Genomic DNA, 27273 nt, shown 5'->3' with positions numbered 1-27273 from the left:
ATCTTCTGCACATAAGAAATGATTCACAACTGTCCATGAGAAGTAGTAATTCTGGTAGACAAACACAAAAACATTCTGTTGAGAATAAAATTAATAGATCTGATTTAGATTTCTGAATCTGGTTGGATTTCTGAAGTAATTTAGTGCTGTTATTTGGCACCTACTTCTCAAAAATCGTCTATTACTTTGTAAAGTTTCTTTTTCAGATTTTGCATTTAACTGTATGTGTATTCAAAAGGTAATTATATGCAGCTACCTGATTAAATGTTCATTCACATAATAATTAAAAGTGTTATATGATGACAGTTGTGGTATGTCAGGTTCAGAATTGAATGTTTATCACTTGCTGATTGTAGAAGTGAATATCTATAATGGGAGTAATTTTATAGCAGCATTTACTATGAACTAATGCTGATCATATATTACAGTGATTATTTTGTTGTGCCAGATACCTATTTGAACAGAAAGAATTATTTTCATCCTCCATTTACATATTGGCAGACATGGAATTAGAAGATAAAATTCAATGTATTTTATGCAGTTTAAAGTATTATGTGTCAATTGGGGTACAGTCAAAGTCAGCACCTTTGGAGACAGCCCAGGAGCATTAAGGATCTTTAAAAGTGTGTATTTTCAATAATTTTTAAAAATTGTTTTTTCAAAACACAGAGGAAAGAAGTTGAATAAAATGGCATAGTTAATTACATTATAATTTTACTGCGTTGCAAGAATAAAAACTGTTTCTAATATCAGAAAAAAATGCATTAAGAATATTTAAGCTTTTGTAACTTGGGTAAACATATTTTGGCCCTTACCACAGATTTTCCCATTTATTTGCCACAGATTGAGATCTTGTAGGTGTTTGGGATTTTTATAAGTGGAACGAATAATTAGTTTTGGTCTATTCCACACTTATCTCTGAAAATTCAGGATTCTTAGGAATTCGGAACGTATATGAATGCCACTATTAAGGAAAAAATAAAAAGAAAGATAAGAAGGAGAAAAGGGTTCAGGAATGGGTTTTGAACTATTAAGGCATACATTAGGACTTCTGTTAATGATAGCTGAATTAGCATCTAAAACCTTTCTCATATAAGGAGATAATGTATTTAAATTGCTGTTTTTCATTCCTGAAGAACAAGAGAGTATTCAAGAAACCCATAAATCATTGCATTGTTAGCAATTTTGCATTGCAGGAACACAGAAAGTTTAATTAATACCTGGTTAATAGAAAGTAGCCCTTTGCTAGAAGCTGTAGAACGATTCTCTTGTTGAAGGTTAGAACTTCTTAGTGCTGAAGCTACTTAATTATTACAGATCATCAGAATTTGCTCTTGACCAAAATAATATAAAATGGAAATTGAACTCAAATTTCTTGAACTGCTTATTCTGAATGATTTTAACGCTGATTCAAAACTATAAGAATGGTGTGGTTTTAAGACATTTTCCATTTCCCAATCCTTCTGAAGCAGAATTAAAAATTATCTTGTATTCAAGTGTGGCTAAGTAAATCAGTGAGTTTTTAATATATGCCTTTCTACCAAAATTAAAGAAGTTGACTTGACATGTTTTCCTGATTTTAAACAGTTGAAGATCACAAAACTTTGCAAACTACACAAAAAGTTCCCATTCTAGCACTATGAATGGGCTGTGTAGGGTTCTTGTTACAACATAGAAACAGCTCATATAAGTATAATTTATTTCTTTTTACTGCACTGAAGTCACTGGGATATTTTTCTTTCTAAATACTAGGCATTCTATTTTGCCTTCCATATTTATTAGGTATTCAGGGAGAATTAGATACCTTTGAAAAAGGTCTTCAGTTCCTGGTCAGTTGTGAAAAGATACATGTAACCCAGAAAATAAATACAAGTATAAACTATTCTATTATCTTACAGTTTAAAGCCCAGGAATATAGTTTTGGTTTGTTCAACATGATTACATATTAAATTTGAGGAACAAAACAAAAGCAAAACCAAAACCTTGATCTGGAACCATTGCTTTTTAGCCAGTTTTGGATGTGAGCATTTTATATCAGATCAAGGTTCCCAATTATCATACATTTTTGCATAGTGACCAGAAAATAAGAAGTTTTCATATATTCATCGAATATTGTCAGGAGCCAATGTGATATCCTCCCATTCAGAAATACAGCAATATTGTCTAGTTTTAAAACTAGACTTGTAGGATGTATCAATTTATAAGATGAAAACTGTTATTGCCATTTAAACATAAAATGACTAGTCTGAAGAACAATGTTATTCTTGAAAATCAAAGTTGACACATAGCTAAGGATTTTTAAAAACAGTATTATTTTCTAGAGATTTTATTTTTCTTTAAAACTTGAAATGAAGTGGGGTTTTTCATTTAAAAATATCTATAATCTTTGGATGATTGTTTTCCTTCAGATGGAGGAGTTGCACTTCATACCAAATAGCATGTAACATTTTCAGACTTTCTTTGTGGAAACATTTGATCCATTTTCAAAGCCACTTATTGCAAATGAAGTGTGCTGGATGATTCTTCCTTTTTTGATGTATTGGAATGCTATATCATATATTCAAAAATTGATTAAACTGTTTCTATCAGCTTAAATAGTGCTTAATCAATGTTTAGCATTTCTCTGAATTGCCAATAGCCTTCCATTCCTGAAAGAACAATTTTGCCTGATTTTCTAGTTATAGGTGAATGAGGACTTTGCAACTGCATTCAACAAATCTTTTATCTGCCACTTTTTATTACAAGTTAGAAGAAAATCCGAGACTGTTTCCATTAATGATTCATCTGGCATCAGAAAGCAGAGTTATTTCCTTCTGGAACTCAAAAGAAGTATTTGATTGAATGTATTCAAGATAGCTGTGAGACACTGGCTGTTGACCGAACAAATATTTTAGAGGGAAAAAATTCCTATAGGAACCCGAACTGCCGACTGCCATAAACAGAGAGTCTATATTGTAAGAGCATGTGCAGTCAGAACTGTTTTATTTTATTTGGAACACGTAGTTCTGTATACCATATGTGAAGAGAAAAGGTCTATAGAGGGAAAAAAAGTGCAATAACAGTGTACACTATATTAGATACGAGACTCTGCAAAGTACTATGGGGCCTTGATGCTGCTGTAGTAATTCCTTACAGAAAGTCCAGATAAGGGAAGAGAATGTTCTGATCAAGTTAGCTGTCTGGTAGTCATTAGTGGAAGCTCTTGGGAAGTGAATGCTTGTGAGAAGCTGGAAGTTCACGACTGATGGGTTCAGATGAGTGATTAAAGAGAACGGCATAGGAATACTGATCTGGGGAGGAAGCTAATGGAAAAGCGACGTACTGCATACATGGAAAGAAGTGGGAGGAACAATAGCTATATAAAAAATTGATAGACTATTTTGTGATGTGGAAGCTATAGGGATTGAGATACTGACCAGATGCACAAGGTGCTATTAACACCACTCCCACCATGCCACACACCCCATGCCCATTTTCTCTCTGAGAATTATGCCTTTCAGAAAGTATTAAAAAAAATTGTTCCAGCATATTTGCTGTAGTTTGGTAGTTTGGAAAACTTAGCTATTTATATGTATATTTTGTGGTAGGAATTTAGACATCTCCACCCTAAACAGAGAAAGGTGGTAAATTATTCAAGAAATAAACGAAAAAAATCTTGAGAAAACTGTTTATGAGAAAATTGTTTTGCAGGATTAGGAAATCATATCTGAGCACTTTGAGGCTGCAGGATTTTTTTCTCTAAAAGAAAGTAGTGAAATGCACAAGAGGCCATCTTCAGTCAACACATTTTATTTACTTACTTTATTTATTTACTTACGGTGCAATTGGACACAGTACTCCAGAGGCAGTCTCATAGTCTCAGAATGGGATATCATGAGAGTAGGTGATACTCTAATTGTTGATTTGCAATTTCCTTTGGGAAAAGAGAGCAAAGGAAAAGCTACTGTGCTGCATGTGACCCTCATATGTCTACCAGAGAAACTTGCTTTCTTTCCTGAGAATTGCCTTTATGTAAGTTTTCAGAAATTGCTACTTTCCACCCAGGTCATGATGAGATTTGATGCTTAAGAATGTATAACTTCTTAAGAGAGGTTTAAAGTGGATCACAGTTTTACAGAATTGTCATAAATACCAAGGGACAAACTAACACTTTCATTTCACTTCATGAGTGAATATCCTCTTCGAATAAGAATCTTAGGTATACAGTGCTAAATATTTTCTCACTGCTCTTGGAGGATTTCTGCATTTATTCCTCAGAAACTACGTTTTCTGGTATACATTTCATAGAAGTCATCTCTCTGCACTTCTGTGGAAGTTGCTTAGCAAATAGAGCCAGGCTTTATGTAAACTATACATGAAGTTAACAGAGTGAAAAAAAAAAAAAAGAAAACCAAGCAAAAACCCAAAAAAAACCCCAAGGAAAACAAGCCCACCCATAAACCACCAAATGCAAACCAAAACAAAATAAAAATACTGTCACAATCACTAATTTCCAAAATATGGCCCTAAACATTGATTCATGGATTTATACTTAGGCAGTTAAATAAGTGACGTGGTGTTAGTGAGACCTGCTACTTTTATATGATTTTTATTTTTTGTTTATGTTAGGTCTAATTCTCATTTAGGAACCTAACTTTAACTAGCTGCTTCTAGGAAACTTGCCATGTATGCTTTGATTCTTGTTTGACTTTTCAGGCTATGAACAGTGGCTGTAGTTTTCAATTACAGAATTTCTTTCAAAAGGACTTGGGCTTCTAAGTGTTTGAAGAGAGGCATTGTCTTCCCTTCTTCTAGGTGTTAAGCAAGAGAAATGAGAGAAGATTTACCTGGGTTTCAGTCAAATTAATAATGATGCTATTGTGATATAAGAATAGCTTATGTAATAAAGTAGGAATCTGCAAAAGTAGAATTAACTGGAAGAAGAAATGAAGGGTCAGATGAAAGAGTAAGTCTTATCATTCTGCCACTGTGCTCTGATTGGGAGATGAAATCTGCTGATGCCCTGATACTCATGTTTCAGGGTCATAAAAAGGAAACCATCAGTATTTATAACAGTTTTACCTAGGCAGAGGGAAGGGATTTGTGATAAGGGAATACTTGACCAAACAAAACATGAAGTGGTCCCTACAAACTAATAAGCCACGGGAGCTTCCAGCAAAGGTAATTGAGAGGAAACATTTTCCACTTTCTGAAGATATTTCACTTTTGTAAATTTCTAGGCTTTTCAGCCTTCCCTTAACAACCAGTTAGGTTGTTACACAAAACTTCTCAGAGTGTGTGTCATCTATATTGCATTTTTACAACAAAATTTGTAAAAGACACTCATATCCACACTTTGCCTCTTTCTTTCTCTCTTTCTTTCTCTCTTTCTCTCTCTCTTTTGATAATACATTAGTAGACTAAAAATTCTAAACTATATGCAGATTTTGATGAAAACTTTTAGTCTACACTTTAAAATTTTAAACTTAGGAGATTTGGAAAATGTGTATTCTAATAAATTCCAATATATGTATACCAAATTCCAATTCCAAAATTAAAAAAATTACTAATACAAACTTTTATTCCCAAGTAAACAGTAACAAATTTTCTCCTTACAGGGAGAAGTGAACTATAGCTATGATATTATGATTTTCAACCTCTGTAGCTTCTTCAGGCCAAATAAAGACCAATGTCTGTTTAACACAAAAAAGAACAGAGTGGTCCTTACCTCTGTTATTACTTCTTTAGGTTCTTTAGGAACAACAATAATAACATATATGCATATTTATATAAAATGTAATGGCTTGACTATTATATTTCCAATTTATGTGCTTTGTTCCTTTATGAAAGGGATGTTTTGAGAATTTGGATGATTTCTTAACAAGTGGAAACATCCACTGAGAAAGGATAATTTAAAGTATTATTAATGATTATTAAAATTGTTATTGTGAGAAGTAGTTAATAAAAAATTGACAGATTTTTTAAAATAATATAATCTCAGTAACTCTAGGCCAAATTGTCTAAGCATAAGGCTATCTAGAAACAATTGAAAATTACTGTTAAATAATGCAATAACCTTGAAATGCAGAAAGAATTGTCAGGCCTGTGGTATGAGCTCAATATCTTGTCTCAATATGCTGTCTGTCTCAATATACTCTACGCAGTCTATGTGCTGTTCTATTAGAAATATAGGAGAATTTACAAAGTTTCTATACATTGAAATAGACATTTTGAATTTATGATTGATTTTTTTAAAAGTTTTATGAATATTATTACATGCATTCTTAAAATAGTTATATAGCAATACATTATTTTCCATTAAAGCTAAATTGATTTTATTGCTAGTAACTCACCATATTCATAATAATTCTATGTCTGAATCTTCTGACCTTAAAAAACTCACCTTACACTCAATAACTGGCTGAGGTACAGCTATAAAGCAATATATTTTTTTAAGCATACTTTTACATCCAATTACCTGCATTATCATCTTTCTATTGTTCCTTTTCCATCATGGCATTGTCAGTTTAGAAACAGGAAAAACTAAACATTTAAGTAACATATATTTCTGTATGTTGCATCTTAGTCTTCCAGTATTGTAAACCAAATCAATATGCAGAGAAATACAGAGAAATAAATATATCTCTGACCGTGTTAATCTTTTCTGTTGATGATGTTGCTGATTGTGTTAATTAGTTTAGTGATTTCACCGAAGAGCTATAGAATACAGAGATGCAGGATGCTGGCCTGATACAGATTAGTGTCCTTATAACTCCTTGTGGCATAAACTATTGGATTTTTTTAACATACTTTAAACAACATCTGAATGCATCCAGCCATGTCCTCAGTGTCTTTTCAGCCTGTTTAGAAAACATCTTTATACAATTTCTAAGAAATGCAGAGGAAATTGGGAAATTTTTATCTGTGCTCTTCTTTGGGCATGTTTATACAACTCTACACCAAAGTTATTCTTGTAACAAAAGTAAGTGAAATGTAGATTGATTCTTCTTCAGAGAAGCCAGGAGATGAAATTATTCTCTAGAAACAGAAGCAATAGCATCAGTTTCTACAAACAGCACATAAAATGATCCAGTTCTGTTATCTAAATACATTCTGCTCAGGAAGAATATCTGAGCAAAGAAACAGCACAGTGAAGTCAAACTGTCCTTTCTGCCAAAAAATAATTGTGCCCCATACACCTGAAAAAGGGGTCTGTGCTTTAAGGCATTGTTTACCTGCAAAAGTCATGGAAATAGACAAACAAAGTGACAGAATTTCTTAGTCTCGTAAGTAAACTAAATTTTCTCAGAGAAAAATGGAAACTTTTACTATACCTCCAAGACCAAGCTTCAGAGATGAGGAATAATCCAGTCTGCATCTTTCCAAACAGTTGAGAATTCAACAATAAGATACTAATTCATAATTAATAATGACAATAATGAAAACCCAACTCCATCCTAAAACAACCTCAATTTTAATATTTTCTGTTTCTCACAGAATTATTTATACAGGTATTAGACCAATATTCCCATATTATGTTCCTTTGTAACTAGAACTCAGCTCAGTGGGGATTCTACCTAGCTGCAACAATGTATTATCCTATAATTTGTCATTAATCTTCAAGGGTAAGCCTTGTCTGACCACTTGTAGACATCAGAAATTCAGACAGTTACCCCAAAGCTTTGCATTCTAATCTCCCTTTATAATCAATAAAAATCAATAGGCAATTCCAGGGCATGTTGCTTCTACCTCCTAGGGTAAATATAAAGATAAAAGTAGAAAAGATAAATATAAAGATAAAAGTATAGATACTACATAAGATATCTGTATCTCTGAACCAGCTGTCTTAGCTCTTCCCCAGAAAGCCATAAGTACCTGATGATAAAGTGGTAACTCTTCATTTTTTCAGTCACTCAGATTCTGTCCAAACTACTGTATGGATCACATTACAAATGTAACTACATGCTTCAAGTGATCATCTCACATGTTCAAAGCTAATATGATTCAGCTTATCCAGAGAGTAGCTTTCTTTTTTTGTTTTTTTCCTGGCAGAACCATGTGTTAACCAGGTTGGCCTGTCAACACCTAGTATGCTAAAGGACTGGTTTTGTTCCAAAGCATTCTGGTATAACCTGGGCAGCTTTCCCAAACTGCCAGGTGGGAGAGATGGAGAAGTGTGGATGCTGGAAGACTGTATGCCAAATTCTGTCAACTGTTTCTTACTGTACTTTTTTCACTGGGGGGTCTCTAAAATTGAAATGAAACCTTCTTGATTTAAAAATAAATAAAGAGATGCTGAACACCTCTTATTATTCTCAGAAAGTGAATGTGCAAAAAAATTAAAACCTACCAAACTTCTATCATGGAATGGGGAATAGATCTAATGTTTCCTCGTGTTTGAAGTGTTTGAGTTTGGTTTCTTAAGTATATGTTTATATGATGAATGGCAAAATCCTGGCATGTCTCCTGTCTCCATCTAGTTCTCAGTCATCATGAAGATACCATTTCTAGCTCACCTGTATTATTTTCTGGTATATTACTTTTCTGATCTTCAGAATGGAAAGCTGGAGAAGATTGTCATTGCTCACTTCATCTGTGCAATATTACAGTCATACTAAATTCTGAGCAAACAGTGGTGGATATTACAGAGTGGTATGCATAGAAGTTATCAGCCCCTTTTCAATGCCAGTTAACTCCCCAGATCACTTATCTACAACTGTGTTAAACTTCCACATTGATTGTACTAATTCTGGAGAGTCGTATTCATTACCTAAAAAAATTAACGGCTATGTACTTTTTACTGAGTAATTAACAAAGTGGAAGATGTAAAGCAGACAGATAAATGGTAATACAATATGCTAATTATTCCTTTAATATTTCCCTGTGTTATAATATAAGAAAAAAAGACCATGCATTTGTTCATATAATAGCAAGAAAATACACAAAATAAAAACAAACAAAAAAAAGATTAACTAGTGCAATGTATCAAAATAAAATCCATTTTCTGGCTCCAGATGGAGAGCTGAGACAGAATAATAGCTGAGATTTTAATACATTAGGTGTCTTAAATATCATAATCAAAGCCTGTTCAGTGTGGTTTTGTGTAGGCCAATGGCATCTTTATTAAAACTTGTTTTGCATTCTGAAGTACACACCTTTTAATCTCTAATCCTTCTTTACAGCATATTCAGAAAAGAAGATTTATAAAAATAACAAAAAATCCCCACCACCTAAAAACCCAAGCCAAAACAAAATATTAGCAACAACAAAGACATGGGCTACAGTTTTTCCAAACATCATTTCTTTACCTTTTAGATAAACTGGTAGCTGAAGATCAGCTACCATAACAAGATCTTTGAAGATCTGTTCCCTTCAGTATAATATTTTAAACAATAATTTTGTCTTAAGACTTGCTCTAATGTGTGATTTGGATACATAGGTTATGACATTGCTGAGTGACATTGAAACCACTTTAAGCTGACCAAAATCAGTGTCTATAAATATAGTTTCTGACATTTTTATAGTTCTTTATTTAATCCTGTTTTTCTTGGTATGACTAATTAGCCACATTGCTGTATAATGTCATTCAATAATTCTCTGGTTTAAAGCCTACTGAAGTCTAGGAGCATGATTCCCATGCCTTGAAATATTCTGCACTAAATCTAAGTAAATTTGCACTTTTTAAAATTTGCAGATCCCAAAAGGAGGTCTTAACATAAATATAAAAGGGCATCTTTAGTTTCTAATTTCTAGGGTAACATTAATTATTGCTGTTGAAACCTTTACACTGAATTCTACTGTCACTACTGTGAGATTTCCTAGCATTAATAATTAATTCAAACAATATAATCCATATTATTTAAATTTCAGTTTAGTACAAAGAAGTATAATCCATTTATGGTTATACAATAACTGCTGATTCACACTTTTATGAGTGTATCTAATGGAACAGTGTAAACCTTTTTATGCAAATAGGACTTCTATCAGATATTCAGCTTTTTGCCTTTCTACAATTCTGCATGAAAAAACTGTTTTGTGCAGGCTCTCCATAAATGTGTACCTTCCTGATTAGTAGAGTGAAATGATGAGTATACATATCTGTAGTTATCACCAATTATTTATATTTTATTGTTTTAATTATAAGGAGCAATTTTTGCAGTGACTGTGATACAATATTCATATGTAGAACAGAGTTAAAAGAATTAATGTACTTTTAAATTACACTACAAATTAAAAGATATTTATCTGGCATTAATTTTAGGTATCACTTAGGGAAGCCAAGATCCATTTTTATTGCATAGTAAACCAGAAAATAGAAGTTACATTTCACTGTTAACCGACTGTTACATGACAAGTAAACAAGTTTAATCGTGTTATTCACCTCATTGACTTTAATGATTCAGTAATAGATGTAATAGGCACCTCAGGACCAGATGGCTTAGGGAAAAAGAGTCCCCATGAACTACCACTTTTTCATCTCAAGTATCTGATAAATATGTTAACTCCCTGCATTGCGATGACAGCCGGAATTTCTCACCAGCTGGCCAGTTGCTCTGCACAGTGGGCGCTATCATCCTCAGCTGAATGTTGAATTCTCAGCTCTCTAGTAAGGTCAGGACCTGTGGGGATTTTTTTTTTTTTCTTAAACACCATTTTTATTGATTCCACGTAAGAGTTGTAATAGTTGACAAAAGGATAAGTGGATAAGGTCTTAGAAAGGGGCAGGTCACCAGTTAAGGTTGATTTCAATATGAGCTCTACTCGTAACAGTGTTTGTCAACCGCACGCATTACCAATATGGGTTGAATGTGTAAAGAGAAAGTGGGGCTACAGCTACCTCTCATCAAGTTGTTTTACTGCCCTAACCTTTTGCTCAGTATTGTGCTACCTCAAGCAGAGCCTGCATATGTCATGCCTGGCAGACATTTCAAGCATTAAGCAGTGTTTATTTCTAGCTGTCATCTGTGCTGAGGCAAGAGGAGAGCTGAAGAACCAGCCCCCCACCCCCCTTCCCTTTCCCAGAAATGTCAACGAAATGGACAGGTTGATTATCTACAGCCTGTATCAGCCAACACTGTTCAGATCTGAAGCAGAATACAGCCTACTGTCTGCCACTATTTTTTGCTTCTGGCCATGTTTTTTTAGCACTTCTGTTCTTCACTTAGCTATCACATCTGTTTCTGCCTCTGGCAGTGCAAAATCCAACCATGGTAAAGCCTATCAAGATGAAAAGTGGTTTTTTTATGTGTGTGCATCTTCACAGAACATTATTTCCTCTTTGTTACCTGACTTCTGAATCCTTTTTTGAATTAGACCATACTTGGTCCTGCATTAAGAAGAAATTTTTTCCAGAGTTTTGGAAGAGAAGCTGAAAGGTATATGATCAAAAGAGAGAGCAGAAATATAAAACACAGGTGCATTAGCCATCTAGTCAGTTAAGTGATTCTGAAACACAGGACAATTTTGAAAGCCTGTGGTAAATTAACTGTATGTCTGTTCAAAGCTTTTTTTTTTTTTTTTTTTAAATGGAATTCTTAATTACACATTAAAGTTACATTAAAATGCTTGAAAATACAGAGTAAGAGGCATCACACGACATTATAAAACTTTATTTTTCTTTATTACTCACTGTATTTGGTATGCTATGTATCATTTAAATGCACAAAAAATCAGTTCTTCAAATGCTGTCATAGTAATGAAGACTAAGACTCTCATCCTATCATAATATATATCCTCTCATGATATCATATAAAATCACTTATTCAGAAATAATTCTTTTATTCACACAATATCACTTTGTAAGAGGGTACTATTATTCCTATATATCGATATCCCTGGGGATCCCAGTACTGGGATCAGGCCCAGCCAGCATGGGTAGAGGAAAATCAGTTCCTGCTTGACCAACTTGATCTCCTTTCATGACCAGATGACCTGCCTAGTGGATGAAGGAAATGCTGTGGATGTTGTCTTTCTGAATAATAAAGCCTTGACTTTGTCTCCCACAGAATTCTCCTGGAGAAGCTGGTCCCAGAGAATTGTACTCAATGGAGTTAAATCCAATTGGTGTCTCATCACCAGTGGTGTCTCCCATAGCTCAGTTTTGAATCCAGTCTTGTTCAACATTTTTATCAACAATATGGAAGAGGAGAATGAGTGCTTCCTCAGCAAGTTTGCAGATGACACCAAGTTTGGCAGGAGTGTTGTTCTGCTTGAGGGTAGAAGGTTCTGCAGAGGGACCTGGACAGGTAGGATTGATAGGAATGGGCCACTTGTATGAGGAGGTTTAACAAGTCCAAGTGCCAGCTTCTGCAGTTCAGTCACAGCAAGCCCAGGCAATATTACAGTATAGAGGAAGAGGGGCTAGAAAGCTACCCAGAGGAAAAGGATCTGGGGGTGTTGGTCAACACCGGGCTTAATATGAGTTGCTGCAGCATGTCTGGAGAAATACAACCAAGCTGATGAAGTGTCTAGAGAACAAGTCCTATAAGAAGCAGCTGAGAAAATTTGCATTGTTTGGTTTGGAGAAGACTGAGAGGAGACCTTATCGCTCTCTACAGCTCCCTTAAAGGAGGTTGTAGTGAGGTTTTGGCCTCTTCTCCAAAGTAACAATAGGACTAGAGAAAATGTCCTAAAGTTGCACCAGGGGAAGTTTGAACTAGATATTAGGAATAATGTCTTTACTGAAAGGCTTGTTAGGCACTCAAAGAGGCTGCTCAGGAAGCGGTGGAGTCACCATCCCTGGAAGTATTAAAAAACTGTGTAGATGTGGCATTTCAGGACATGCTCTAGCGGGCATGGTTTTTTTTCTGGTTTTATGATTGAACTTGGTGATCTGAGAGGTCTTTTCCAACTGTGAAGATTCTTTGTGATTCTGTGAAGTGTAAAGGACAAAGAAATTTACATTCTTGTCACAATGAAAATCAATAAAAAGATACACTAACTATAGCAAGTGAAGTGTAGAAATAAAAATACAAAAAAAAAAAAAAAAAAAGATGGAGGTAGGTATAGGAAGAACAGTAATTTAAAACCAGCAACTGAAACAAAAATATTTTTTTCAACTTTCTCAGACTAAGAAGTCTGGGAGAGAATTGATGGAATAGTTATTTATTTGGATACTAGAGGCTGAAACAGCTAGCTAAGAAAATCAAAACATAAGAAATAGTCTCTGCATCATCCTTCATCAAAACAACAAAAAACTCTCTCTACTCAGTTACACAAACCAAAGTACAACATGTATAAAGATTGTTATGGAAATAAATAATGAATGGATATTAGGCCATACTGAGATTTTACTCGACACTTCATGGCTGTATGCCAGGCACAGAAGCTAAATGGTTCCAAGCAATCCCTTTCTCCAGGGAGGAGAGAATTTTTACTACAACTTTGCTGTGTTTCTTTGCCCCCTCGTATGTGTAGATATTTTCAATTCAAAGAGTCTGTAGACTTCAATTCAAAGTTTCTGTAGACTGGGTGGTTGCATAAATAGAAGAGTGAAGATCTTATTGAATGAAGTTATTATATGTATTTTATGCTTGACAATAGTTTTGGAGTGCTTGGGGATACAGACTCTTTTGGGAAAAAGTTGGAAAAGTGCATGGGGTATCAAATATAAATATCTCATATAATTTTTTTTTCATATGGCCTTTTAGAACAATTTCAAAAGAATAATCTGTAAAATCATACCTAGGTTTTTGTTTTGCGGGAGCAACAGGACTCTCAGAGGATTAAGGAGCATAATAGGCACATATATCATCTAGCAATGTAAATGGATACTAAAAGCAATGAACAATGTTTTTAGACTGTATACATCATTTTGTAAGCAAAGGATTAATCCAAAGAACTAATGAGTGAATTTCTCAATCACAAATATGAAATTATGGTAGTCTGAGTCAAGTTGGCCAAGAAAGGATTCAGGAACTAGTGAATGGTAAGGATTAATCCAAGCAGAATCCAAATCAAAGAGAGACAGAATCAGAAATGCTCTTTAGTCAGGAATGCTATGGTTTTAATTACTCTCCAGAATGACAAACTGAAGAGTATCATCTCTCCTGAAGTTTTTTATGCTAGAATCTTTATATATTTTCTGCGATAGGCTTTAGCTTCCTTCATACTGAAATTCAAAACTGCTCTATGGTGTGCCAATCATGACTATGCCAGTCTTCCAAGCATCTAGATCAGGCATAATACAGAAATGCGCTATAACTCTCTTCTGAAAACCATCTAGTTTCATGTCTTTTCTGAAGCACATCTGGAATTTCCTTTACAGGGAAAGTAAGGCATGGGTTGCAGAAAGAAGGCAGTAAATGTCTTCCTTTTACTCTGTTGTGGGCTCAAGATATATCTGGTGTTATTGGATTCTGAAATGCTCTTAGGTACTTTGTTAGATATTTTGTAAATCAGTGCCATTTAATAAACACCTCCCACTCTGGTCAGGACAACCATGTTGAGGTTTAAGCCTTCCTCCTGCCTCAGCTATCTGTTCAGGCTTCAACCCCTTCTTTCTTTCTGAGGATTCACTTGGCTGCAGGGTGAACTGTTTTGGGAAGTTGATTTGAGTTAAAGCTGATTTTGTGTGTGTGTGCTTTGATCTCAGTGATCACGAAATTGCAGACTTTGGTAAGAGGTAATAGACCATGTGGCTCAAGCTACTTCTCTTTTGGATAACTTCATTATTTATAAAAAGTGCAACAGCAAGATTTTGGTTTGGTGCTTAGTCCATATAAAATTCAAACCTTTTTAATAATGTGTGTCATGGATAAAGTGTTTAAGATAATAAAAATGTAATTTTAATTTCATTCCACGTCTCATTTTCTATTGTTCCTTTGCAAGTACTTGATATGAAAATTTCACTTTCAATTTAAAGCACCATTTGATGTCCCAGTTTAGAATGGGTGGCAATTATTTTTCAGTAAAAAATTTAATCAGAAAACATGAACATTTTTTTCCCCAGGGACAGCATCGAAATTAATAATGAGTGCTTTCACTATGCTCCTGATAAGTAAGGACAACTGTACCTAGCTGAGTAACTAATGGGGTATTACATATACTAAGGCTAGATGAATGAGCACAATACACCTAAAGTGGGAGATCTGACTTTTATATCCTTTCCTAGTTTTGCTTTTTCTGTTTCCTATCTACCCAAATACTGATTAGATAGGTCTTTAATGGTCAGCTGGATTTTGTAGGTAATTAGCCTCAAAGACAAAGGCTAATTGCTCACTTGTCTTTGGAAAGTCTGATGGGAGAATTCAGACCTAGTGGCCAATCAGAAAGTGTAAAAGGACAACTCTCCAGAGTTAACAAAGGAAGCTTGCATTAATGTCTTTTATCTTTCATTTGGCAGTATATACATTTTATCCTTCTAAACACACATGGCCCAAAAGCCAAGCTGCCATATCAGATATTGTAAGTTTACACTAATATATAGTATTTCTGGATATTTATGAGATAAGTTTTTTAACTATTTCCTATCATGGTGTTTATGTTTAAAAGAGGAGTTTATTTAAACTCCAGTGAAGATATAGTTACGAGTACCAGTGGGAAATCTTAAATTTGTTTTTAGTGATGGAAGTACTTTCTAAAAATATATAGTTCTGGGTGGTCAAATGTACTCAATATGTCAGTAATGGTACTATTACTGTTATAACAGAAAGCCAAGCAGATTTAACAGGCGATATCTAGAAAGCCTTTTAATAGACTATCTTCTAAACTGGTAGCATTATGTTTTTGGGGTGATAGAAAGACCTATGTAACATAACATATGAACAGAAAACAGCTGAATCTTCTCTTCCAAGTTTATTTTTCCTTCCAGACAGGACTAAAATCACAAGAAAAATTTGGTGCTGTTAATAAGGGTTTATGATCCTCTTAATGTCTATGTAAAGTCCACAAGTATACTGGAAGTATTTATATCATCTACTTCTAGGCACTAACTCTCTTTATGGCCTGTTATTCAAATGAGAGTTTCCACATCTGACAGAACTTATGTCAGATTGCTTTTCATAAATGGATGAAAAGGTAGCTAAACTGCCTCAAAGATCCCAACATAATTAGCTTTAGTATCTATTATAATGTTACCATTTTTAACACAGTCTGTATTTTCCCTAACCACTTTTCCATATTCATGGTCTTACATCTTGCTGTGATTTTATAGAAAGCTGCTAATTAGTAAGAGATTAATTTGAATTTGTTCATTCCTACCGCACTTTATGGTAGCCAACAGACCTAATAATATTGCTAATGTGAATCATCAGGGAGTTCAGTTTTATGATTATATTTAATAATGAAAGCGCACTATACTAAAGCTTTTAATTTTGAGGCCCATACACAACATGTAGAAAAAGTAAATGAGCCTAGACAACTGAATTCAAAACCTAAAATGTCAGGAATTATTATTCCCAATAAAAAGACTGCAGATACTGAAAATAAAGTAGGTTAAACATACTACATGCAACATTGCCTACATTTCAGTCAGTGGGGCAATGGGATTTTCCTCCTGATATTTGAAGTGGCAAGGGAGGATTAGAGATATGGTGCCACAATTGCCTACCAGCTATATTTTTTCCTTATTCCCTTGAGACAATAAATGAAGCAAGCTCTCATGTTTCCATCCCATTTTCCCCAAATGTTTCTCTCAGTCTCAAAGTCTTACAAAATTAATTGGTACATGGATGAGAATCCTTGAGCTTGCCCCATCTGTAGCAAATGAGAGCCCTCATCTATTAATTTAGTTAGTAAGTGAACCAAGTAACTTTTCCATATGCAATATGCATCTTTCATTTTACAGTGTGCATTATTTTTACCACAGAAAGGTAATTTTCTAAAATCTACAGATTATTTGCAAAGAACAAGAAAGTCTAGAGTTTTCACTAGACATTGGGCTGTCCCATGGTTCTGAGACACCCTACAGCATACAGAGCTTAATAGTGTGATTATCTAATGACAAAATAGTCATACAGAGTGAAGAGATGATAGAAAACCACTAGTGAAAAAAACCTTAGTTAAAAAACCATAAAATTGGTGGAGGACTGGAAAACTCAGAAATAATGTTGTTGTACAGCATCCTCCATTACTGTGCAGGAAGTATTATTTTAAATTATTTTAGGCTCAGTTGTGAGGACTTTCTCATGTTGAGCAGTACCTATCTGTTTAACTTCTGCAATTTCACAGAAAAAAACCCAAACCAAACAGCTTTCACAGAGGGAGTCAGTTATTCTTCATTGGAGAAGATATAAATTCCTTTGTTATGTCAGATGCTACCTGCCACTTGGCTGTAACTTATAAAATGTGCAACTGCAAATACTGACATTGAACTATTCCTACTAAAGAATGTGAACAGCAGGACAGGAGTATTTTTAAATTTAAAATGTAATGGAAATAACTATGTGTAGTAATATAAACGTGTGTATGTGTGTCATCTGAATCTTTAGGTATATAAAAGTACATTATAGAGGCATGAATTAGTGTTTCTTAAATTTTTTTTAAAATACAACATTGTTAACAGAATATGCAAAACATCCTGTGATAAAGCTCATTAAGTTCCTTTAGACTAAGATCCAAGTGTCAGTATAAATGATATCACAGGACTGAAGAGCACTGTTAATCTGTTAATTGCACATGATTATTGCTTGCTAGACCACAGACAGTTGGTATACAGTTTTGATAAGAAAACATAGCCCTTTATGAGGGTTTGAAAATTGCTATTTATCCACCAAATATACAGCAACTTTGATTTTTCTGCCTTGTAACTCTTGAACTTTTCTAAACAAACTTGAAAATTTTGCTAGACAGCTAGCTATCTTCCCAGAAAATGTCAGGAAATTCAAACAAGCATCCATTAGCAGAACAGTGTCAGGTCTCAGAAGCTACTAAAGAACAAGGGATTATTAAATTTATGCTATAGTTAATTGGATTCATTTTATTTCACTTCCAAAGAAGACATGCCATAAAAATAAATAAATCTGTATGTTGAAATGTTATGCACTTTTGTACTACTGCTAGCCAGTGAAGTGTGTGTAAAGAATAACTGCTGTAAACATTTTTTGTCCCAAATCCAAAGAACTGTTTTGATTCTTGCTTTTCTCTTCTCTCTTAGAGCTCAAACTTTCATATAAATGAAACATTGTCCTATTTATTGTTTTACTGCATTTTATTGTAAAACACATCACTATAAAATAATCTATATACAACATTAAATGCTATACACTAGTGTAAAAATGAAGGGTGGAACAGTGTGATGCTAGAACTTTAAATAATTTCTATTATCAGACAGGTCTTTTTCTTGAGCTCATGGTATCAGAAGTAGTTTTTGCTAATTTGAATTATCCTGTTATCAAAAAACTGGGTTATATACACACACACATCTACATGTGTATATATACATATGAATATGTGTATGAATACTGGTGACCCCTGCCTGTTCAAGGACAGGCACATTGATCACACAGTCAGTCCAGTGGATCTTTAGGATTGTACAGAGGCAGCACTGATGGAAGCATTTAAGGAGTTACAGGTGGTGGTGGTAGATGACCCATGATTCAGACCCATATAAAAGAGTAGACAGTACAATGGCTCTGGAGACACTGATCTTTGTAGTTTTCTTCAGGTGTTTATTGCTCCAGACACTTTTATGATGTCTGTGACTCTTTTATGTTGTCTATCTCTTTGTTAATCTTGGCGTCTGAGGAAATAATGCATCCCAGAGAGCTGAACTGCTGGACTGACTTAAGTCCAGATGGACTGCTGGACATCACTGCTGATGATGTGGGGATGCTGAAAGTCTTCCTGTGGTGCAGGCTGGTAGAGAACTTCTGTCTTCTTTAATCTGACTTCCAGCCCAAAATGATCTGCAGCCTCTGCTAAGCAGGATGTTATGCACTGCAGAGCTGCTTCTGTGTCAGCTATGAGGGCAGCACCGTCAGCAAAAAGCAACTCTGGGACATGGGGATTTAGGGTCTTGGTATGGGCCTTCAGTCACCTTAGGTTGAATAGGATCCCATTGGTACCATATCAGATGTAAATCCCATTTTCTTCATCTGGGTCTGCAGTGGCCCTTTGGAACATCGTGCTGAAGAGATTGTGAATAGAGTGGGTGTGAGAACGCAGCTTTGTTTCACACCATTGATTATTGGGAAGGATCCAGAGAGTTCATTGCCAGATCTGACTTGGCCCTGCTGATCCTCATGTAGTAAGATCATTTTGAGGAACTTGGAAGGGCATCCTAATCATTCCAAGATTTGCCACAGGCCCTTTCTACTCACAGTGTCAAAAGCTTTAGTGAGGTCAATGAATGTCACATAAAGACCTTTCCCTACACTTCCTGTTCCCTACACTTCTCTTGCAGTTGTCTGGGAACAAATACCATGTTTGTGGTACTCTTATTGGCTCTGAAACCACATTGGCTTTCAGGTAGAACTTCCTCTGGTAGAACTACCAGATTAGCAGGTACTAATCTGTTCAAAAGTATTTTTTGCAAGGATTTTTCCAGCAAAGAAGAGCAGAGTTATACCTCAGTAGTTGGAGCAGTTTGACTTTTCTCCTTTCTTCTTCTAAAGGGTGATGCTGACTGCATCATGGAGATCTGGTGGTAATTTGCCTTGTTCTCATCAACTCACAAAGAGCTTGTAAAATGTATCATAGAGTGCTTGGCCTCCATCCTTCCGTACTTCAGATAGGATTCCATCAACCCCATATGCCTTTGCCAGTTTTTAGTTTTCACCAGTTATTGTGTAACGTGCTGAATTGCTGAGCTTTGGTTGGCACTGAAGAGTCTATTCAGACCATTGATTTAGGATGGAGGTTTTATCTGTCAGAAGCATTTGGCCATCTCTACTGAGTAGGGGCTTTAGACCTAGTGTGTGGGTCCATATACTTCTTTCAGGGCTTCATAGAAGCCCCTGTGGTCACCCATAACTGCTCATAGTTCAGACATTTCTGCTAAGTTGATCCACCACCTGTTCTGGATATCTTGAAGTTTCTTCTGGAGTTTACTTCAAGCAAGATGAAAGGTTGCTTTTCTTACATGGCAAGATGGCTGAGCAAGGTGTGCTTGGTGAGCAGTTCTCTTCTTTTTCAACAATACTTGGCTGTTTTAATCAAACCAATCTTTGTTTTTCTTTGAGGAGAACCCTAGGGATTCTTCAGAGGACTGCAGGATGCTATTTTTAATGTGTTGCCAAAGTGCTTCAGGAGATGGATCTATGGGATGATCTAAAAGTCAAGCTGAAGGATTACCTGGAAGCTATTTCTCACTGTTATCTTTGAGCCTTCTCCTTGGAATGCCACCCCTCTTAGGTTTGGGCTTAAAGTAGAGGGTAAGTTTACATCACACAAGACTACTGAGGACACAGCTGCACTGGGCAGGGCACATCTCCAAGATGGAGGATCACCGCATCCCGAAGATTGTGCTCTATGGTGAACTTGCCACTGGCTGCCACAATAGAGGAGCCCCAAGAGGAGATACAGGGACTCTCTGAAACAGTCCCTCCACTTTGGCCATATTGACTGCCAGCAGTGTCCACTCTGGCCTCCAGTCGGGAGACATGGAGACACCATCCATACCACTGCTGCCTCCTTTGAGAACACACGTAGGATCAGTCTCGAGGAGAAAAGACAGCGTAGAAAGCACTGTGCCTTGGCTGTCCCCTCACAGGAGACTTTCTGCTGGGCCTTTTGCAACCACACTGCCTGTCCCACATTGGCCTTATCAGCCATCAGTGCACTTGCAGCAAGCATGGGGAGAGACCTTCTTAAATCTTCGTTCATGAAGCCAAGGCATGATGATATATTTGAATATATTTCATGATTTCTGAAGTGAATGAAAAGGGATTTTGTACAACTAGAAGTAAATTAAAATGTATATAGAACTCTTTATTAAAATTTGTCTACAAATATAAGTGGCAGTTTAACAAAGAACAACTTGGGACTAGGTTTGGAGGCTTTAAATAATGATTTTGTGCTGCAACATAAAGGTGAGCTGATGTGATCTGGGCCACTAAACTGAGTCTAAATTTATAACTTTTTTTTTCTCTTTCTCTTTCTCTTTCTCTTTCTCTTTCTCTTTCTCTTTCTCTTTCTCTTTCTCTTTCTCTTTCTCTTTCTCTTTCTCTTTCTCTTTCTCTTTCTCTTTCTTTTCCTTTTCCTTTTCCTTTTTCTTTTTCCTTTCCTTTTTCTTTTCTTTTCCTTTTTCTCTTTTCTTTTCTTTTCTTTTTCTTTTTCTTTTTCTTTTTCTTTTTCTTTTTCTTTTTCTTTTTCTTTTTCTTTTTCTTTTTCTTTTTCTTTTTCTTTTCTTTTTCTTTTTCTTTTCTTTTTCTTTTTCTTTTTCTTTTTCTTTTTCTTTTTCTTTTTCTTTTCTTTTCTTTTTCTTTTCTTTTTCTTTTTCTTTTTCTTTTTTTCTTTTTCTTTTTCTTTCCTTTTCCTTTTTCTTTTTCTTTTTCTTCTTTTTCCTTTCCTTTTTTCTTTTTTTTTCTTTTCTTGCTTTTGGTTGTAATTCGTCTCTGGAAATAAACAGTTTGACATTACAAAATTCTTTAAAAAATTTCTTGCAAGTTAAATTGATCTAGACATATTTCCCTATCTTCAGTCTGGCAACACTGTTGACTTTAAGTCCATTTCTCCTATACACAAACGTAGGTAGGAGCCGACAGCTCTGCAAACAGGCAGAAGCTCCATGCAGAGCTGCTAATCAACTCTGTTCAACAACTGATATTAGTTAGGGAACTAGTGGATTAGAACAACGTACTTGCAAAATGTCAGATCTGTTTGTTTTGACAAAGTAAGAGCTACTTCTGAGGGAGATTAAAGGTCATCTCAGGTCCTATGAGGGGAATGAAACAGATAATTCAGTAAGAACTTTGCATTAGAAACATAAAGTATAATAAATCAGCACCATCTCAAAGAGTGTGAATTCAAGACCAAAAAAATCAAAAACTCTTTAAGTCAATAGAGCAAGGGATTTACCACATTGAAGTATACCGGCAAGGGAATGTATCTGTGTTTATATGAAGTAGAAAATGGATTTAATCTCCCTTCATAAACAGGCTTTGGATTTTATTATTTTAGTAAAGGTAGACAGGACACATGTACTTCTCATGAATTATGAATAGTGTATATTTTAGAATGAAAACGTTTTTTGTAAATACAAACCAGATTAACCATCCATTAATTGTTTAAAAAGCTGGGAAGACAAATGACTAAACTTCTACATCACTACTACAAATTTTACAGTGTGTATTGAGTTGAAATCTGTGGCATAACTACTAGGTTTGCATATGAAGTAGCTGTGCTGAATTCACAGGCACAAGGGCCTGGAGTAGCAAAAGACAGAGGAGAGTGCTGGCAGCTTCCTGACGAGGGGTGAGGCAGCAGCCTACAGTGCTCCCGTCTTACACCCAGCTCAGGCTGAGCACACTGGGTACCAGCCTGAAGGAAAGAGAGATTTCACAGGGTCGAGTGGGAATGTAATAAACCAGGATGAAGTTCTCAGACCAAAAGCAGTTCTTCTTTAGGCTTGAATAGGAAATAATTCAGCCTTCTCACATGAGCTGTTGCTGACAAAGCGATACCTTTAGAATGTCTGTTTGCTCCTCAGCTTGCAGCAGTAGTCAATAACAAGGCATGTAATCTTTAAGGGCTGATGAATCTGGTCCTTAATGTCCATCTCCTAGTTGCAAAGGTACCAGGTGACAAACTGCCTGTAAGAGAAGTCTGAGGAATTCAGCTAACTTAACCTGAAGAACTAAAACCTAAAGTCTTTAAATAACAGCCTTCCAATCTACAGAGGATTATGGCCAAAAAACAAAACAAAACAAAACAAAAACCAACAAAAAAAACCCCCTATAAACTGTTCTCAAAAGGGAGAGTTAAAAAGAAATAGGTTAAAGTTCATTGATGGAGATCTAACTGAGACATGGAGAAAAAAATTGCAGCTACAAGAATATTTCAGCAATGGAACTGATTGATCCGACAGGATATGGAATCTCTGTCTTCAGATGCTTTTAAGAACAGATGAGATACACATTTGTAAGGAACAGTTTACACAGTGACCATCTCTTCAGGAAGAAATTTTCACATATGGATTCCTGAAGTATTTGGGAGGTTTTTCAGCCTCTTTTTCTATGACTTTAAAACATCTCAAATATGTATGTTCAGTGAATTTACAAATTAAATGAGAAGTATCTCTTATCAAATCATTAGTGTTGCATTCATTATAGTTTCCCCCCCCCCCTTTTTTCTCTGTGTTTTGTGACCAAATAATGCTTTATTGTTTAACAAATACCACCTTTAGGAGGTACATATGCAGAGTTGCATATAACATTAAGACAGAGAAGGCTCCCAGTATTATTATTTATGAACAATGATACTTTATGTATTACACAGTTGTTTCACTTTGGCAGAGAGAAAGAATTCCATTTACAGCATAAAATTAGCATTACACCAATAAATAGAGTAGCTGAAATTTGAACAATATGCAGGCTTTTAAGAATAAGTGAAATATCTCTGTCATTTCTGTAGTTGTAATCCTACTTGTTCCAGGCTTATTCCTGTAATAAAATCTTGGAATATCTTTCTTGTAAATGTATTCCAGTTAATTTATACTTTGTTTAAATGCATGACCATTCTAAGACATACTTTCCTTTAATGATTAATGTTAAATCATTACACATACAAAGCTATTTATCAACAGATGTATTTTGACACTCGATAAAGTCTGTTCATCCAGATATTTTTTCCTAAATCGTACTTGTATAAACATTCTGTAATGCTTAAAATATGGCAGTTCTCCACAGCTTTGAAATGAAAAAGGTATTTTATTCAGCAGATGAGAAATGTATTATTTTCCCAAAAGAGTATGCCTATGTAATTTATGTTATTTATACAGAGCAATTCTTCAGCACCATGTTCCAGTATTCAGGAGAAAAAGGAAAAACATAAAAGACATAGAGTTGTCTTTTTGATGCTCAACAGTGTTCACAAGATATATATAATTTAAACACCGCTTTGTCACTAATTTGTTACTATAAAAGTACACTAGAAAAAATATCACTGACACAAAGGAAGAGAAAAGACAAACCTATCCTTCATACAGTAGCAGGTCTATTACTCTCTTTACAGTGAATGTTCCTTACAGTAATTCCCACAGATATTTTTCTTAAATGCTGCTGTATTAATCACTTAAAATAAACCAGTCAGAGTGATTTTAAAATGCTCTGTGGCCTTAAAACAGTGCTGGAGGACAGATGTTTGTTATCACCAGTGCTTCTTATTAATTTTTCCAAATGTGTCTCCAAAGCAGGTATGTAAGACTCTTTGGTTTTAGTTAAGAGAAATTCAGTCCCATGTTACAGGTTTTACAAAACACTTCTATTAGAAGACTCAGTTGATACAAAGTTTGTAAGGTCTGGTGGAAAGGGCATTTGTGTATATATAACAGCAACATTCAACAGCTGTGATGCCAGTTAGATTAGAGCTGAGTAATGTTTTACTGTGAAAGTGAAAAAATGTGGGGGAGTAGATTGTGCCAGGTATGCATTGGAATACTAATAGACACTGTGTGCTATTAGTGGTAAAGTTCTTAAAGTTTGTTACAGCTTTCCAAGATTAACTATTTGCCAGAATGTATCCTCATGTTTTCTATACACTTCTCATCTTAACTGGGAAGAGTAAAAAAAAAAAAAAAAAAAAAAAAAAAAAAAAAAAAAAAAATCCCACAGTTTCAAAGTTTTCTGGGCAGAAATGGAAGAAATACAAAATGAAAGAACTCTGAAATAAGTTGAAGCACAATAATGAAGCTTTCTATGTTAGCTACTTAGAGTTAACATTTTCATCCCTGGAAATGTTCAAGACTGGACTGGATGGGGCTTTGAGGCAACTGGCCTAGTGGGAGTCCTTGCCCATGCAAGGGGGCTGGAACTAGATGATCTTTAAGGCCTTTCTTACCCAAACCATTCTATGATTATATTATTATAATCCTTGAAAAAAGATGAAACCATTATTATGTCTGAATGCTAGAATATTTTTTTCTAGTGGAAAACTAAAAAAACCCCAAAACAAATCCAGACTTTCTCACTTTAAGACTAAAGTGAAGTGAAATAAATAATTTTAAAAGATAAAAGTTTTAGTGATTTGTGTTTTATTTCTGAGGAAAATATACCATGACTAAACTGACTGCAGAACTAGCTGTGTTGAAACTTTTATGTTAATAGCTGAAAGTTAATTAGCAACTGTTAAGCAGTGATATTTGGAATGGTAAAAACAATAAGGGACTGGTTATATTTATGTTGGTAGTACAGTATTACCCTGTGAAAAAATTAAGTTAAAAAAGCCCCACAAAGCAGCATAAAGCAGGCGTGCGTTGTTCTGATTATAAGGTAAAATACAAGTTCAAGAGATGTGAATTATCAATGATATTGTCCCGAAATTACCCCACTGATGCATGTTGCAGGTGCACAGTAAAGATTCCTGTGAGGGGTGCTTCCTGCAGGATCCTAAACTGGTGGTGCTGAGAGCTATCAGAGAGCTAGCTAGAGAGAGGGCCCATCTTCCTTATGGCAGGTGATTTCAGATCTTAGTGTTACCTCTTGTTTGCAACATACATCTGCTCTTGGTTTCTTTGGCAAAATGTGCTTGTGTATCTCAGCCACTCTGTTTTCAGGATCTGGATTTGAAGTGAAAGTTTGTGTTGACTTACAATTTCTGTGATTACTGGTCTCAACACACACACAAATTAAATTAGTCTGCTAATGTAACAGGATAATTACATGTAAGGGATGGTAAGTGCCAGTTCAGACCTGTGTTTCTCTTCCATTTTGGTAGCTACAAAAACTTAATGTTTTTCTTCTTTGTTGTTTTCTTTTTTTAACATTCATTGATGCTGAAGGTGCTTGGATTGACGATAATTTTAGCAACACCCTAGTAATTATAAATCCCAGTTAAAATAATTGTAGTGGTTACATTCCCTGTCTATTTCAGGAGACCTCTGCCTCATTGCTCTCAAGTACAATGTCTTATCCTTTTCAGAAGCTAACAGACTAAAGAAAGCAATAGTTTTCTAGTAGGTGTACAGTAAATAGCCAGACCACAGCAAAATGCTACTATAGAAAACTCAGTTCTGTATAACTCAGACACCCTATGAAATTATCTTTAAGTGTACTCCTAAAATGTGTTGTAGTATGTTTAAATGCTCAATTTTGTTATGACACAATTTTCAGTAAAATTATATCATTATACAACAATGTGTGCAGAATTCTGTTAACTGTCATATTTATCAAATCCAACATGTTTACCTGTTAGGAATTTGGGTACTGTTAAGGTATTGATATTTTTAAAAGTTTACAGATTGCTTCTGTTGTTTTTACTTTCAAATTAAAAGTAAATTTCTGCCTTTCACCAATCTAGGAAAAAAAACCATGAAAAATCAAACCAAAACAATAGTCATCCTGCTTATGCAAAACATCTGCTTATGCAAAACAGTGTAAGAATAGGCCAAAATTAGATTATTTATTTTTCAGGTTGAGCAAGCTTATAGTTGAACAATAGTATGTATTTCTTACAGGGAGTTAGTCATGTTAAGAAAGTAGGTTACATCTGTGTTAAAATTCATCTAAGATACCTCATAAAAATACTTTTACTGAATACTGGGTTTCAAATCCACCCCTCCCCCAGTGTATCTCAGATGTCTTGCTTTCCTACAGGAAATGTTAACAGTGTTAAAGATGGAAACTTTCTATTTTAAAAGGCAAATTTCCAACTAAGAAAATCTGGATATTCCATGACTATTGTAACTTAGTGCTACTATGATACAGTGAAGATGAAATAGTGCTGCTTTTTACAGTGATTGATTTTATCTGCTGGAAAGTAATAGCAATCTGTTTATTTAATCAGAATCCTTATTGCGGTACTTGAACCACATGTGTCCTAATTTGATATAAAAATGTCAGGATATTCACATGAATTTATTCTAAACTAGTTAAGCTCAATGCATTCCAAGCATGTAAGATACAACATGTGGATTTCTGTTCTCTAACCTTATGAACATTTGCACATGTTCAGGAAAGCCCACTGGATAAAATTTATGTATTGCTAATGATTTTTATTGGCCCCATGGCCCACAGTGGTGGCAAAATGCCCAGGAATTTGAAAGAATCCTGTTTTTACTTAGTAGTCAGGATGCAGAGAGACATAAAATAGAAAGCTTGATGGAACTTAGAATGCTTTCTAACTGGCAGAACTGAGGTTGCTTGTGCCATGCAACCTTTTGTTTTGTTTTCTTTTTTCTATTTTTTTTTCTTTTTTTTT

The sequence above is a fragment of the Calypte anna genome, chromosome 1, assembly GCF_003957555.1.
Source record: "Calypte anna isolate BGI_N300 chromosome 1, bCalAnn1_v1.p, whole genome shotgun sequence".
In the NCBI taxonomy this organism is placed as follows: Eukaryota; Metazoa; Chordata; class Aves; order Apodiformes; family Trochilidae; genus Calypte; species Calypte anna.
Note: the sequence above shows the minus strand (reverse complement) of the source record.